General features: G+C 47.1%; 3 long non-coding RNA genes across 3 annotated transcripts; all 3 read left to right on the top strand.

The window, feature by feature from the left end:
* On the top strand, positions 1–2,854 carry LOC140687218 (uncharacterized). Its single transcript, XR_012061391.1, has 4 exons — positions 1–78; positions 1,809–1,937; positions 2,281–2,413; positions 2,801–2,854. It is a non-coding gene; the product is annotated as an uncharacterized lncRNA (long non-coding RNA).
* A 444-nt stretch (positions 2,855–3,298) lies between these two features.
* LOC140687371 (uncharacterized) lies at positions 3,299–6,869 on the top strand. Its single transcript, XR_012061626.1, has 3 exons — positions 3,299–3,325; positions 5,094–5,203; positions 6,601–6,869. It is a non-coding gene; the product is annotated as an uncharacterized lncRNA (long non-coding RNA).
* Positions 6,870–7,041: 172 nt separating this feature from the next.
* On the top strand, positions 7,042–15,233 carry LOC140687372 (uncharacterized). The gene is made up of 3 exons (XR_012061627.1): positions 7,042–7,153; positions 14,425–14,584; positions 14,988–15,233. It is a non-coding gene; the product is annotated as an uncharacterized lncRNA (long non-coding RNA).
* The last annotated feature ends 397 nt before the right edge of the window (positions 15,234–15,630 follow it).

Genomic DNA, 15,630 nt, shown 5'->3' with positions numbered 1-15,630 from the left:
AGGACCCTTCACGTAAGCCGTTCGCACAGCCCTGTTCAGGCCTTTGTGCTGCACGGTCTGCCCGGCGAGCTGACCGAGGTTGGTATTTTACTGATGTTAGAAGTAGTCTGGTTTCCCGATGTACTGTTTCACTGAACAAGCAACAGAAGCCACTTCTCGCTGATAAAAGCAGAAAAGGGACATAATGAAAAGATACTGGGAGGGTGTGTGGTGTGGCCAGGACCGGAGCCAACCCAGGAGCTGTAGGAGGTGTTAGGGAGCCCGAGGCACCAGGCTGGGAGGGGTGCTACCGGCCCCCCTGCCACCCTAGAAGGGACCCCCCTCCACCCGACCCTCCACCTCACTCAGTGCAGGTTCATGTCCCGGCAGGGCCAGGTCACACTGAAGCCACCAGCACACACCTCAATGGGGGAGCTGGCCCCGTCTGAGCTGAGGGCGTGCCTGGTGTGGGGAGAGGCCCAGTTAGAGGAAGGCGGTTCCCCTACTGTTCCGAGTTAAGGTGCAAGTCAGTGCCCATCACTCAGGAGAGCCAGGTTGGACGGACCTCATTGTGGTGACTAGGCTGTCTGAGTTCACTTATTACTTTCTATGTTTGAAGGCCCTGGAGGGAGAAAAAGTGAAGGTTCTAGTACTTATTTTGTGTTTCCCACGTACCAGGTGTGGTAAGCAAGCCACTTCAGACAAGGCCCAGAGCAACCACCTAAATAGGCCACGGAGCAAGTCGTGCAGTCAGGCCTCTGTGGTCCCAAAACCCATGTCCCCATCGGCTCCATACTTACCAGTGGAAACTGGGGGGATTTATGGGACTGTGTGCTCCTGTGGGGGCTGGGATATGTGTGTTTAAGTCCACATCTTCAGAAACTCGGCTAGAACCACAGCCACTGATTGCACGGTGGCAGAGGAAGGGAGAATTCCAGCCTCTGGTCCAGCTCGTGTGGAGCTCAGAAGTTCTTCCTCCTGTCCTGAAAATAACACCAGATCTGAGGGAGCTGAAAACCCACTGCTCTTCTTAGATCCCAGAAGACTGAGGGGGAAAGCTGCTCCCAACTCAGAGAGGTTGCAAAGGGAACAGCGGGCAGGCTTGGAGAGTCACAGCTCCCAAGGCAGAACCAGCTTTTGTAAGAACCCTGGAGGCAGGCAGATTTAACAGGTCCCTGAGGCCAGCAGGAGGCTCAGTGTGGGGAAATCAGAGTGTGACAAGTCCAGGGGGCCGGTCAGAGGGGCCCCATGCTCTTTTTCATGTATTTTACATCCAGGACCGTGTCCTGTTCTCAGAATGAAGGTCAGAGGATAACTCCTCATGCTTCCTGCCTGGAGAGGAGAAAATAACTGTATTGAAATACACCCAGAACATTCTGTTTCATTGGGGGAAGTTGTTTTTTGTTTGTTTTTTTAATGAGAAATTATTTTACCAGAGCCTAACCAACCTGGGAGTAGGGAAATCCCTTCTGTGTCACCCAAATTGGGGTGGGGGGAAAGAGACACACTTGTGGAGGTCACAGCTCAGGGCACAGGCTCAATGAGAACTAATCACAGGACTGCAGATGCCCTGCTCTGTCCCGCTCCCCCAACACCTTACCTCCATGTCAGTAGGGCCCGTGTGTAATAACAGGAATAATACTAACAGAAGTAAATGTCTCAGGAGTGTCTAGGGAAAACCCAAAGACAGCAGGGAGATGAAAACAAGGACACACAGGCTGTTTTAGCCTCTCACACCAATAGCTGTAACAAACTACACACAGCCCAGCCCCAGTATATAAACAGACAACCTCACAGAAGAAATTATTTATTTTGGTTCTCTTACCCAGTGCATTCCATGGTGCATCCTCACCTAGAATTGAGTGGAAGCAAGTCCATCTCAGAAGGGACATAACTGAAGAGGGATGGCTTCCCAGACTCTGAGGGGCAGAGAGAGCACCAGCCTGGGTTAGAGAAAGGTGAGGGGTGGGGTAGGGTGTGGGCTGCCTTCTTCCCCATATAAGGAACCTTCCTGAGGCCAGCACAGTAGGAGGGAGGGCCATGGGGTGGAAGCAGCCAGACTTCATCCTGAGAACTGATGGGATGCCTCAAAGGGACCATTCAGGTGCCCAAACTGGGCCCTGATTGAGGGAGCCAGTCGGTCTGACTCAGAGCCCAGGACTGAGGTGGGCTCACAGCAGGCCGGTATTATTTGGCCGGATCCATTTCACTTCTCCGAAGCCCTGTGTAAAACATGAAGCGTGGACGGCCTGGTGAGCACAGCTCTGCCCTCAAGACCGGTTTCAACTCCTCTCTTCCCAGAGAACAGCATCTCTGAACCCGTCCTGGGTGACCTCACAGAGATCACCCTAGTGGCCCAGGCTAGTGACCGGGAACATGTACCTTCCTGCAGGCAACCCCTGACGTCCACTGATGCATCATATACTGGCAAAGAGTGAGTCCCTGTGCATTGGTCTAACAGCAGAGACTCTGCCAAAGGCCCAAGAGGTGGTGTGTGGGACATGCAGGGGTGCAGGAGTGTAAGCAGTGCAAAAGTGTAACTGGTGACAGGGGTGCAGGGGCTGTGGAGGGCGCAGGCATTTCAGGGGATGTGGGGGTGGAGGGATGCAGAATTGCAGAGAGTAGCAGGGGTGCAGAGGTGCAGGGAGTGTAGGGATGCAGGGAGGTGCTCAGGGACCTGGCCAGGATAAGAAGGCAAGTGCACATCCTTGCAGTCAGCCTGACCCCGGTAGGCTATTGCAATGCTTTTGGGCGGCGGCGGCGGCGGTGGCGGTTGGGAGGCTGCCCGGGCAAGCCGATCGATTTCTTCTCTTCCCTGCAGCCTGGCCTGGGGTGGGGCTTGGCCTCCAGAGATTCGCCAGATGTTGCACTCCAGGTAAGCTTGCTCCTGGTAGGTGGGGCGGTTAGGTCAGAGGGCGGTGGCAGCGGCAGAGGGGCGGAGCGGGTCTACCCCTGGCGAACGGGTGGAATAGCTGCCTTGTCCCAGCTGCTGGGCCTGAGAGCGGCCTCTGCTTCCCCAGGTCGCCGGACACTCCTGTCCCACTCAGCTTGCTGAGTGCGGAGTGGGGGCGGGGCCGTTAAGGTGCGGGTCCCACGGGGGGAGGGGGGCTGCCGCGGGGGAGCCGATCAATTCGCTCCGCTCTCCCTGGAGGCGGAGCCAGGGGCGGCTTCTACTGCCCTAGAGGCGGGACGCGGGTCTCCAGATGAGCTTGCTCCTGGGAGGCGGCGGCGGAGGCGGCAGGGACAGGGGATGTGTTCCAGGGAGCTGCTCCATTTCTTCTCTCCCCCGCGGCCTGCATTGGGGGCGACCTCTGCCGCCGGAGATTTGCCTGAGGTCCGACTCCAGGTGAGCTTGCTCCTGGGAGATGGGTGCGGTGCGGTCAGGGGGCTGGTAAGGTGGTGGCTGCGGGCATAGGGAGGCTGCCCCGTAGGAGTTTGTGGATTAGCTCCATGTCTGCACCGCGTGGCCTGAAGGCGGCCTCTGCTGCTCCAGGTCCCAGGACACCCCTGTCCCACTTTGCCTGCTGGAGGCGGGAGGCAGGGTAGTCAGGGTGTAGGGGTGGCGGTGGTCGGGGTCCTGCAGCGGGGGAGCGGCCCATTTGCTCCCATCTTCCCTGCGTCTTGTCCTGGGGGCGGTCGCTGTTGCCCTGTGTTATGAGACGCGTGTATCCTAGTCGGCCTGACACCGGGAGTTGGACTTGGTACTTTGGGGGTGGTGGCAGCAGCGGCAGGTTTTCCCATGGAACTTGTCCATTTGCTCCCACTTCCCCCCATGGTTTGCCCTGGGGGCGGTCCCTGTTGTCCCAAGTTCGTCGGACGTCCATCTCCAGGTCAGCCTGCTCCCTAGAGAAGGCCACTGTGAGGTCATGGGCAAGAGTGGTGGCTGCTGCGGGGGTAGGGGCTGCCTTGGGGAGCTGGTGGATTGGCTCCCGTCTCCCCGATGGCCTGGTGTGGGAGTGGCCTCTCCTGCCCCAGGTCACCAGACGCACCTGTCCTACTCAGCCTGCTGGGGGAGGAGCGCCCTGGGCGGTGCCTTTAAGGTGCGGGGGTGGCGATGGCGGGGGTAGAAGACCTGCAGCGCGGAGCCTGTCAATTTGCTCTCCTCTTCCCCGCGACCAATCCTGGGGGCATCCTCTGCTGCCCAAGAAGCCGGATGCCCGTCTCCAGGTCAGCTTGCTCCTGGGAGACGGGCCCAATGCGGTCGAGGGGCAGAGGCAGTTGCGACGGCCGGCTGCCCCGCCTAATGGGGCCAATTCTTCTCCTCTCCCCTGACCTGGCCTGGGGACGTCCTCTCTGGCACAAGATTCACCTGACACCCCACACCTGCTCTGATTGCTCCTGGGAGGTGGGCGCGGTGAGATCAGGAGGTGGAGAGGACAGGGGCTGCCCCTGGAGAGCTGGAGGATAAGCTCCAATCTCTCTGCAGGCCTGACGTGGGGGCGGCCTCTGCTGCCCCTCGTTCCCAGGTCACACTTCTTCGGGTCATATTTCCCCGGGGTTGCGGTAGGGTGCGGGGGCGTCGGGGTGTTGGCGGGGGTATGGAGCCTGCCGCTGGGGAGATGGGGGTTTAGCTCCCATCTTTTCCGCAGCTTGGCCTGAGGGCAGCCTCTGTTGCTCCAGGTCGCAAAGCAATTTCCCTGACAGCTTAGCCACCGGAGGTGGGCAGGATGGGCTGAGAGGGCTGAGGCAGCCGCCAAGGCAGCGACGGAGGGGGCTGTCCCTGGCCAGCTGGTCAATTTGTTCCCACCTCAACCTTTGCTGCCCCAGTTTCGCAGAACGCCCTTCTCCAGTTTATTCTTCTCCAGGGAGGTGGGCGCAGTGCATGCAGCCCGAGGTCTGGGCTCTCCCTTGGGAGGGGCAGAACTCTCTTGTTCTCCTTTGTCTTTATTCTTCAGCCAAGTGGTTACTGGACGCAATTCTTAATTCTGAGAAAGTGTAGCCTGTGTTACGGAAGAGCTGCTGGACAGTGAGGTTTCTGGGTGGATTTTCACATCAGCTGATGCCCCAGGCAGGCAGGAAAGCTATTACTCAGAGCTTGTTAGTCTGGGGTTGGGGATGGCCCTGCCATCCTCACCATGCTTTTTAAAAATGTGTTACTCCCCTCTTTTTCCTAGGTGACATTTTAGGTTATTGGGTCTCAGATTGCTGGCACACTCATCCCTGTTCTCAGACATCTTTTAAACTTGGGTGAAGTGATAAGTAGGGGAAGATGATTTACTGAAAGGTAAGAATACTTAAATTCGCATTAAAGCTACATTCTGTCAATCTTTCTAAAATGATTTTCCTCTGATTCTAAATCCACGACCTAGTGAATGTTGTACTCCTGTGTAAATCATTGATCTTCACATCACATTTGTTGAGTGGTCAACGAGATTTGTTAATTAGATTATTCCTGAAAGGAAAAGTTCAGGCTTTTCAGAATTCCTTGTCTGATGTCACCCAGGCAGTCACAGTAGAAGACAGAGCTGATATAAAAATCCCTCAGCTGCCTGAACTGCAAAGCTTCTGGGATTACTGATCCCTGAAATGCAGGTGACTCTTGATGATAATCTGGGGGATGGTTTAAATGATCAGATTCTTCCAGTCCTATAAATGGGTTCCGTGGCCCCAGCCCCGGGAGAACTGGACATAAGGGCCATATCGTGTGTGGTGGGATGGGAAGGCAAGGTGTAAGAGCTGGAATCACTGAGATTCCACACTCGCTAAACACAGACTCCAGAGCCTAATTTTTGTCAGGTTCTGTTCTGGATTTGAGAGTGTGTTCATACATGATTCTTGCCCTTCTGGAGTCACTGCCTGGGTGGAAGTAACCTTTACATAGATCTGTGGAGGATGACATTTAAGTAGATGGGCTGTTATGGTTCTCAATGTGCCCAGGCTTGCTCTTCCAGGCACTCGTGGGACTCACGCGAGTCATGTTATTCACTCATTCACTGATTTATTACCCTTGAATTGATCACTCGTCCCACAGTAAGTGAAACAAGGTAACAGGAAGCTGAGTTTTGTCCCCTCTCCTATCACTGATTGTTTCTGTCAGTCGGGTGCCCTGCGTATGCATTGTGAAACGGTGGTATTTCGTGCCCATTGGGGCAGCACTGTCAGTTCTGAGAATCAGGGGAGACACATGGGTAGGACAGTACCCTGACACACATGGCACCCCCCATCCCGTGAGACAGAATTGTCGATGCTCAGGTGACCCGATGTAGACTGCGGTGCTAAACCTGAGCATGTTTAGTGATCCTGGTGGCTATGAAAATACAGACTACCAGTCGCTACCTCTGGAGACTCTGAGGGTGTGCACCCCAGAATTCTGCATTTTAAGAAGCACTTTAACGAATCCTGATGAAGAGATCTGAGTGTCCCACGGAGAAACACTGGTGTGCGAGGCACCAATATTGAGGATTCTCAGGGAATGATGTCTTTTTAGGATGGTCCATGGGCCCTCACTTTAGACTTTTGCCTTGGGTTTAATTGTATGTGTTCAGAAGTGATGTCTTTCAATTCCAGTGCATGTCAACATGCTCTGTGCAGGGATTTGCTCTCAGTAGATGGCAAAAACTATGATTCTTCAGGTCACCGAGCTACAGTGCGAACGATATTTTATTTTGGTTTTCTTTGTAGCAATGCAGAGTCTCCCGAGAAGAGATTTAGACTCAACAGCTTTGTGTCAGACTTTGGAAGACCGCTGCTGCCCAAGGTGTTCTCTGGCAGTGCAATGACGAATCTAGGTCCCTCTTTCACTGCTACATCAATGAAGTGGGCCACTTGGACAAGGCCAAAGCTGGTATCCCTACCATAGCCCTTTACAGTGTTATTCGGCTCCAGGAAGCCATCAGATGCAGCAGGTGGCCAGAGGAGGAGCCGAACAGACTCATGAAATGTGACATCCCCAACTTTATCAACACGGACCAGAACTCTGCCTTTGTGGAAGATGATTTCCTGATTTTGTAACTACCGATTGTTCTAGAAAATAAGCCAGTTGCCCAGAACTCACACAAAGACTTGAATTGAGAAACGTGCTTTCTCAGGTATCTTTCTGAATATGTGAAGTCTGTCTTTGTATGGCAGGAAGTCCCCTTTCACAAAACTGAATGTGTTTGTGTCTGAGAGAGGGAAATGGAGACAGAAAGATGAAGAAGCAGAAGAGAGCCCCCTCAGAAGAGATCTAGTTAAGGTGAGTTTTTGTGCCTTTAAAAAACATTTGGGGTTTTAGGGGGAACAAAGTATTTACACTGTCTTATTCTCCTCATTGGAAACCTTGGCCCCGTCATCAGAGTCAGCGGCCTTGAACGGGGGTTGCACGCTGCGTTTCATCTGGCACTGCCACTTCCACGCTCTGCCTTTAGCACGTTGCTTTGCCTGTCAGGGTTGCCACCCTTTTAACTGTAAGGTGAGGAGTCTGGAGTAGATGATCCACCCCAGCTCTGCTGTTTTGCAAATTTCTGATTTCGTATTCGGATGAGTCTGGGATACACCCAGAGCAGTATAAACCAGGCCCTACCTCCTGCCTATTGCTGGGGCATCCCTCAGGTCTGTGCCTTCTACTCAACCCTTTACTGAGCCCAGCTTTTGTCAGGGGCCCAAGTGCCTACCGGGATGGCAGGGGACTTGTCTTTCGTGGTCACGGTGGCCAAGAATTCTATTGGTGTGCTGAAACAACTCTTCTGAGATCCTCCACCCACCCCTGCTCAAACCTAATGACAGCACTACGGTTCCTTTCCTAGGAGGAGGATCAATCCATGGTGCATTTTATGACAATCCTGTCCCCAGGGATGCACGGAAGTTTATCAGCTGAGTGAGGGGAGGTGCCTCTGTGTCCCTGTATCTCTGTCTGCTCACAGTTCGCTGCCACCGGCTACTGAACAAGAAAAGTGCTATTCGCCATGTTGTGTGTTTTCCAAATGTGTAGGTGATGGTCTTGTGGCTCGTGCGTGGGCTTTGATTTGGGATGGTGAAGGGCTTATAAATACCTCATCAACATGTATTCGAGGTGGCCTGGTGCCACACAGATTTGATTCATGAAGGCATCAAGCCTGCACACTGGTTTGGAAACAACTTGGTTTTGATCATTCACACTGCATGCATGACTCGCTGCTAATCTCTGGGTGGTTTTTTCATTTCAGATTTATTCACCCCATGTCTTGCTTAAGCTGAAAAATACATTTATTTCACCAGAATATTCTCTGATTCTTTGTTTACACACATCCAGTTTTTTTAATTCCTTTAAAAATGATTCTGTGTTTATAATGCCTCCTAATTTCTATCATCTCTATGTTGCCAGTGGCCTGAGACATGCACCAGATTTGATGCCGGAACAGTTCCACCAAAAGAAATCCCTTTGCCGTAATATCTTTTGAGGAAAATATTATTCTTTAAGGCTCTAACAGTAAATTGTAGAAGAAAGCATGGAACATTTCTTGTAATTAATACATGTTCATGCGAAAAGAAATGATATTTTCATTAAACAATGTTGATTTTAATAACTTTTACAAATGTGAACATTATTATTCATAATTTAAGTAACCAGATAAAACCACAGTTATTTATTATGAAGATTGAAAACTATTTACACGGTCTCTTAATTAGAAGTAGCTTTATTAGAAGACTGAAGGGTATTTAAAAGATGGAAAAATACCCATGATGACACCATCATTTTTATTAACTAAATATCAAGAACTGTGCAGGGATAAGATTTAACCCTCTGCAAACTGCCAAGTTAGCATGAGGTAGTTTGTGGATGCTGCCAGAGGACAGGACACTCCCCCAGGATCAGAGACAAAGGACTTCCTGCCAGCACAGCAGGCAGCCTGTGGTTCAAGTTCATATTGGTTCCTGAGTTCCTTTCCTATTGCTGTTGTAACAAAGGACCACAGACTCAGTGGCTTAAAGCAATACACATTCATCTTCTCACTGTTCTAGGGTGCAGTAGTGCAAAGTCAATGTCAGTGGGCTAAAACCAACGAGTGGCCAAGGCTAAGTTCCACACCGAGGCTCTTGGGAGGGATTCGTCATCCTACCTTTCCCAGCTTGCAGAGGTGCTCACACTCCTTGGCCCAGGGCCCTGTGTCACTGTGACCTCTGCTGCCACTTTACATCTCTGTCTCTGACTATATAGATATAGAGGAAGAGTCTTCTACATCTGGTATGGACCCTTTTTCCTACATGGACATTGTATCCTTATTTATGTGCAGATGAAAACCCCTTCCCTCCAGGGTGCGGTGGCATCAGCTCACAAGATGACCACTCTGGGCTTTAAGTGTCCTCTTTGTATTGTCATCAGGGAACTTCTCTCTCCATAGTTAGCTCTGTGTTACTTTGTTGTTATATTTTACCCAGAATTACTGAAAGTTTTACTTAAAAGGGATCCTAATTAGCTCTGTTTACCTGTTTCCAGAGCTGAAAGCTTCAGTTCTAGAGTATCAGTTTGATTTTTCTTAAAAATACATTCCAGTATATTTCTCTGGTGAAAGTCTCTACCCTGTTATCTATTCTCCCTTATTTTTTTTATTTCCTTATTTTCTTGAATATATTAAAAGTATTTTATAGTCTTTATTGGTAACTCTGATGCCTACATCACCTGGGGTTTGCATCCTTTGTCTAATGCTCCTTATTCTCATGTTATCTGTCATATAGTCTGGACATGTTGCATGTCTAGAAATTCTTTATTACATGGCAGACATTGCAAATGAAAAATCCATGTTATCTTCCCTGAGAGCTTTTCTAACTTCCCGTTAGGCAGACAGTGTGAGGGACTGATCATGTCACTCCAATCAGGCGCTGAGGTGGATCAGGACTAAAGTGCCTTTTTTCTTAAAACAGCTTTGAGGTATACTTGGCAAAATAATTTTCACACGTTTAAAGTGTACAGCTTAATACGTTTTGACGTAAGTATATCCCCAAGGAACCATGACCACACTCAAGACAGTGAACATACCCATCACCCACAAAGCTTCTCTCCTGACTTTTGTTGTCCCTCCCTCCCTCCCCGTCTCTTCCCCTGGGAACCATTGATCTGCTTTCTATCACAACATATTGGTTTGCATTTTCAAGATCCTTATATGAAAGGATTCATGCAGTATCTACTCTATGTTGTCTGACTTCTTTCATTCAGTGTAATTATTTTGAGAATCATCTGTGTTGCTGTATTAATAGCTTATTTGTCTTATAGTAGAGTATTGTTTAGTGCTGAGTTTTTACTGAAGAGTTTATTGTGAGCAGTGTTTGTAGAGACCATCATTTCTTTCTGCATTTACTTCTTGATGGATGCATGGGTTATTTACAACTTGTGCTATTATAAATAAAATAGCAGTGAATATTTGGTTACAAGTCTTTGTATGGACATATGCTTTTCCTTTCTAAAGCACCAGATGAGGAACGTCTGGATTATATGGTACATAGGTGTTTACCTTTTTAAAAGAATCTGTTAAAGACTTTTCCAAAATGGTTGTACTATTGTAAATTCCTAGTGGTGTGTATCAGTTCTGGTTGCTCTACTTCTTTGCCAGCACCTTGTAAGGTCAGTCTTTCTAACCGTATTCATTCTAGTATGTATGTGAACTAGTATCTCACTGTGGTTTTTAAAAGTATTTCTCTAATGACTAATGACACCTTTAATCAGCATCTTTTCATATGCTTATTATCCATCTGGATATCTTTACTGAAGTGTGTTTTCTGGCCTCATTCATTCAGGTGTTTGAATTATTATTGAATTTTGAGACCTCTTTATTCTGGATCAGATACAAAGAGAGACCATTATCAGATATATGATCTGCAAATAGCTTCTGTCTATGGCTTGTCTTTTCATTTGCTTAGCAGTGTTTAGAAGAGCATTGAAGAGTCTTCATGTTCATAAAGTTCACTCTATCAGTTTCTTTTTAAAATAGATGATACTTTTGGTGTCATAGCAAAGAAAAATTTGCCAAACCCAAGGCCATAAAGCTTAAGCCTATGCTTGTTCTCCTAGCTGTTTTATAGTTTTAGGTTTCCTATTAAGATCTATGATCCATTTTGAGGTAAATTTTGTATATTTTGTGAGGTGTGGATCAAAGTTCTTTTTTTTTTTTTTTGCGTATCACCATCTAATTGTTCCAGCACTACATGCTGAAAAGATCCTTTCTCCACAGCATCCTTTTTGAGAATCAATTGTCTGTATAAGTCTTGGTTTAGTTCTGAACATTCTATTGTGTTCCATTATTCTATTTTCCTGTTTTACACCAACACCATAATTTCTGATTACTGTAGCTTTATAAAAAATGTTTGAATATCAGATAGTGCAAGTCTTCCAACTTTGTTTTTCTTGTTCAAAGTTGTTTTGGATTTTTGGGATCCTTTGAATTTTTATATGAATTATAGAATAAGTTTTTAAATTCCTTACATCCTGTTCTGCCAAAATTCCACCCATGTCTTTGGCCGTCTCCAAAGCCACATTTTCTGAAGAATTCTCTCTAGATCCCAGGTGAAAGGAATTTCTCTTTCGTCTGTGCTCAAATCACATTTGATATTATTTGATTACATTTAATCATATTTGCCTGTATGTACTTGTCTGATCTGGCCATTTAGTAAATCTCAAAAGATTAGGAATCTTGACTTGGTTCCCTCTGTGTGCTGAGAAACTAGTTCTATGCTTTGCAGGAGTGAGCCCTGCAGTAAGAGGTATCTGCAGCACACATCTAGCTCATTGCTTGACTATTGTCAAGGAATTCTGCAGATTTAGAATTGTTTATTGATTGTTGTCTCCAAGACGGCTCAGTCTTTTTTATTTCTATTGCTACTGCTGCAGTTTCAAAGAACAATGGGCTAGTTATTTTCCAAATATCAAATCATACTCTAATTTTGTTGTCACGCAAATTATGTGCTGCTGTGTCTTAACAACCTGCTTAGTGTTCACAGGCTCCTTCACTCATGGAAAATTTGGGAGAATGTCGTATCCTTAGAGATAGCAATGCTGTCTTTGGCGACCTGAGCAGCAGTATCTGAATTCACTCCTGCTATTTTTCCAGTGTCCCCTCTAGACCTCCTCCAGCCCTCCATGGGGGGCCCTGCAGTTCTGCCCTAGAAAAGCCTGTTGCTTCTCAGGAAGACTTCCCTATGAAACATAATCATGTCCTTCTTGTGGGGACATTCAGTCCAGAGACCTGAAAGCAGGGGAAAATGTTTAGCCTGCTTTTGGTAGAACCTAAATTCTTCCATACTTGTTAGAAGCAATTTCAATGAGGAAACTGTTTTGGCATCTAACAAATCAGCATAAATGACTGATGAGGAAGATCAGCTTCCCCATCCCACTCAGTCGTCATGTTGATGTGACACACACATTGGCAAACATTTTCTCCTGTGAGCAACGTAAAGTTCAAGAAGTTATGAATGGCTTTTTGTTTTTATTTCTTAGTCTTTCCACATTCACTGTGTCTCGTGAGATTATATGGATCCTGCTTATTTTCAGCCCAGCACTAAACTTTTTAAAAGGATCACGTGTTTAAAAGGCTAGTGGACAATTTTTTAGAAGACGGAAATCCTTAGATTTTGGTCCCAGAGTTGAATCTTGGTTAGTGGTGAATGAAAATTCCCGTTAAAATTTTAAATTCAGTGATATAAAGTCTTAATAATGGTTAAATATTAGTCAATTTCATTAAACACTATAAGAGTTATTTACCTTTAAGCCTGTTTCTGGGGCAATTTTGCAATGATTCCCTCCCTTTATCGATTCCCTCTTTATCAGAATCCTTGAGAGGCCCCTGTCATCATTGTCAGTATCATCATCATCATGATGGAACTGATTCTTCTGGAAGATTCTAGGAAAATAAAGAGATGGACGGGATTATGTGTAGGTCAGTGTGTGCATATACAATAAGAACAGCTGTCAGACATTAGATGCAAGATACCCATTTCATTTAGGGGAGAATGTGGTCATGAAATCCTGATGTGGTGAATGAAGGAAGCGGTGGGAACAGGATAGTCAATGGAAAGGAGGAGGAAGTGAGTGAATTGGAGAGCATAGATCCTTGGTTAGTTGATCAGCACATTGGTGAGAATGAGGGGAGTGTGATGGCAGAATCATGTCCCTCCCCGGCCACAGGGTAGCCACCTGTGACATGTTACTGTACATGGCAAAAGGGATGACAGATATTTTAGGATTAAAAATCTTAGAGGATTTCTGTCTCCTAAATTGTCTATTAGTTAGCCTTTTAAACCCATGATACATTATTATAGATTAGTGCAGGGGCACAAATAAAAAGGATTCATATAATCTCACCAGACAAACTGAATGTAGAAAGGATAAGGAAGAAAAACAAAAAGTCACTTATAAGTGCCTTGAACCATAAATTGCTCATGAGGAAATGTTACACAAGGTGAATGTCACAGCCACATACATACTGCCTGAGTGGGATGGGACAAGGGGATCCTGAGATGAGACAATAGGGTGAGTAGTCTGGATTGTCCAGGTGGGCTGAATGTAATCACAGGGGTCCTTAAAATGGAGGATATTTCCCAGCTGAGTTTAAAATCAGAGGGAGGTGTAGCGATGGAGCAATGTTCAGAAAGGCTGCTGACCATGAAAATGGAGGAAGTTGAGGGGCACAAGCTAAGGAAGGTGGGTGACCTCTGTAAACTGGAAAAAAAAAAGGAAACATTCTCTTCTAGACCCTCTAGAAGGAAGGAACCCTGCTGGTACCTTGAATTTATCCCAATGAGAACTGTGTTGGATCTCTGACATCCACAGCCATAAGCTGATAAGTCTGTGCTGGTTTAAGCTATTAAGCTTATGGGAATTTGTTACAGTGGTAATAGGAAAATAACATAGTGAGCGGTAGTGTAAGGGATTAAAGGTCTAGGATGGGGTGTGGAGAGAATTCTGACATTTACACCTAAAAAACAACCAGGTGAAGTGGGAAGGTGTTTTAAGGAAGACCTACCTGGCAGGGCTGTCAAGCAGACTGGAGCGAGCGAAGCCTTGGAGTTAGAGGAATCAATTAAACCTCTACAAGGAAAATAAGAAATAAAATGTAGCAGGGCTTCAGTGTTAGTAGATGTAGGAATGGAAATGGGCAGAGAGATATAAACATTATTTTGAAATTAGCTACAGGTTTGATGACTGCATGTTTGGGAGAGTTAGCTGATGTGTGGACTGAATGCATCCCCTCAAAATCCATATGTCGAAACCTCATCTCCCAGGGTGATGATATAGGGACGCGGGGCCTTTGGGAGGTGATTAGTAGGATAAAATGAGGTCATGAGAGTAGAGCCCTCATGAATGGTATTAGTGTTCTTATACAGGGCCCCAAAGTGCTTGCTTCTCTCTCCTCTCTGGGCCATGAAGATAGTGGGAAGACAGCCATCTTCGAGCTGGCAATCCTCTCCCAGATACATTGACCTTGAAAGCCTCAGCCTCCAAGCCGTAAGGAATATGCTGGTTGTTTAAGCCACCCGACACACGGTAATTTGTTACAGAATCCCAGACTGACGAAGACAGTGGAGAATGCCACTGCATTTTGCACTGATTGCCTGGAGAATGCTGAAACCCAGGGAAGTGGGCAGCACAGACGTTTACTCATTTAATCCTGCCAACACTGTAGGGGATAGAGTCTACATTTTCCTCGCTATTTAAAAGGTAAGGAAAAAGAGGCACAAATAATAACAATGACAACGACAACGACAACAACAACAACAACAATAATTTGTCCAAGATTCACACAGAACTCCCTGGAGGGAGAGTGAGAATTAATACTTATGCAGGCTGGCCCCAGAGCCCCTGCTCATAACTACTAAGTCAGATCACCTTGCTTATTTAGATCAGTTTTTTTCAACTGTGATATGAGTGTACTGTGTCCAGTAACTTATCATTTCAAAATACCTCACTGTAAGGGAAACATTAGTCGCAGGCATTACAACCCACAGAAAGCTAGACATACAAAAATAACTTGTTAGGGCAAGATAACCAATAATGTTTTTAAATATTATACCTGCTGACCCTTTGCAATAAAGTGTTTATTTATAATTCTGTCTGGCTACAGAATAACATCATAATCCTGCATGTGGCTGGTGGCTCCCGTGTTGGACAGCACGGGTCTAGAGAATTTAAATGACTTGCCCAGCCTTGCCCAGGAAGCTCGTGGTGGGATCAGAGCTATAGTCTGGGACTGTTCCTTCCTATCCAACAAGTCCCTCATGGAAGTTTAGAAGCTTCTCCTTTGGTGCCCAGCTGTCTATCCGTACTTATGACATCTTGTCAGGTGCCCCGGCCTGCTCCTGAACATCAGCCAGAACCCACTTCTGCTCTTTTTTGGCCAGGTAATACCTTCTAGCAACTTCCATTGCCTTCTTGGCACCAGTTTTTACATGGAAGGGTAGTGGCTAGAGAAGGAAATGTGTCCACATGACAGGTTTTTCATAAATATAGTAGGAGTGGTCAAGGGAAGAAAACCTCAGGAATACGAGTGGAAGCAGGTCATTTAATATACCAAATGCGTACTTTCAATGTATGTTTGTGTTTCCGAGTCCACGCTTGTTCTACTCGTGCATTATAGGCCAACACATCAGGAGACAAGGATTTGGGGCAAGAAATAGCGGCTTTAATTTGTAAAGCCAGCAGAGAAGATGGTAGACCAATGTCCTGGAGAACCATCATCCCAAGTCAGAATTCAGGCTCTTCTTATA

The sequence above is a fragment of the Vicugna pacos genome, chromosome 19 (assembly GCF_048564905.1).
Source record: "Vicugna pacos chromosome 19, VicPac4, whole genome shotgun sequence".
Classification (NCBI taxonomy): Eukaryota; Metazoa; Chordata; class Mammalia; order Artiodactyla; family Camelidae; genus Vicugna; species Vicugna pacos.
This window is presented reverse-complemented; position numbering and strand designations above follow the sequence as displayed.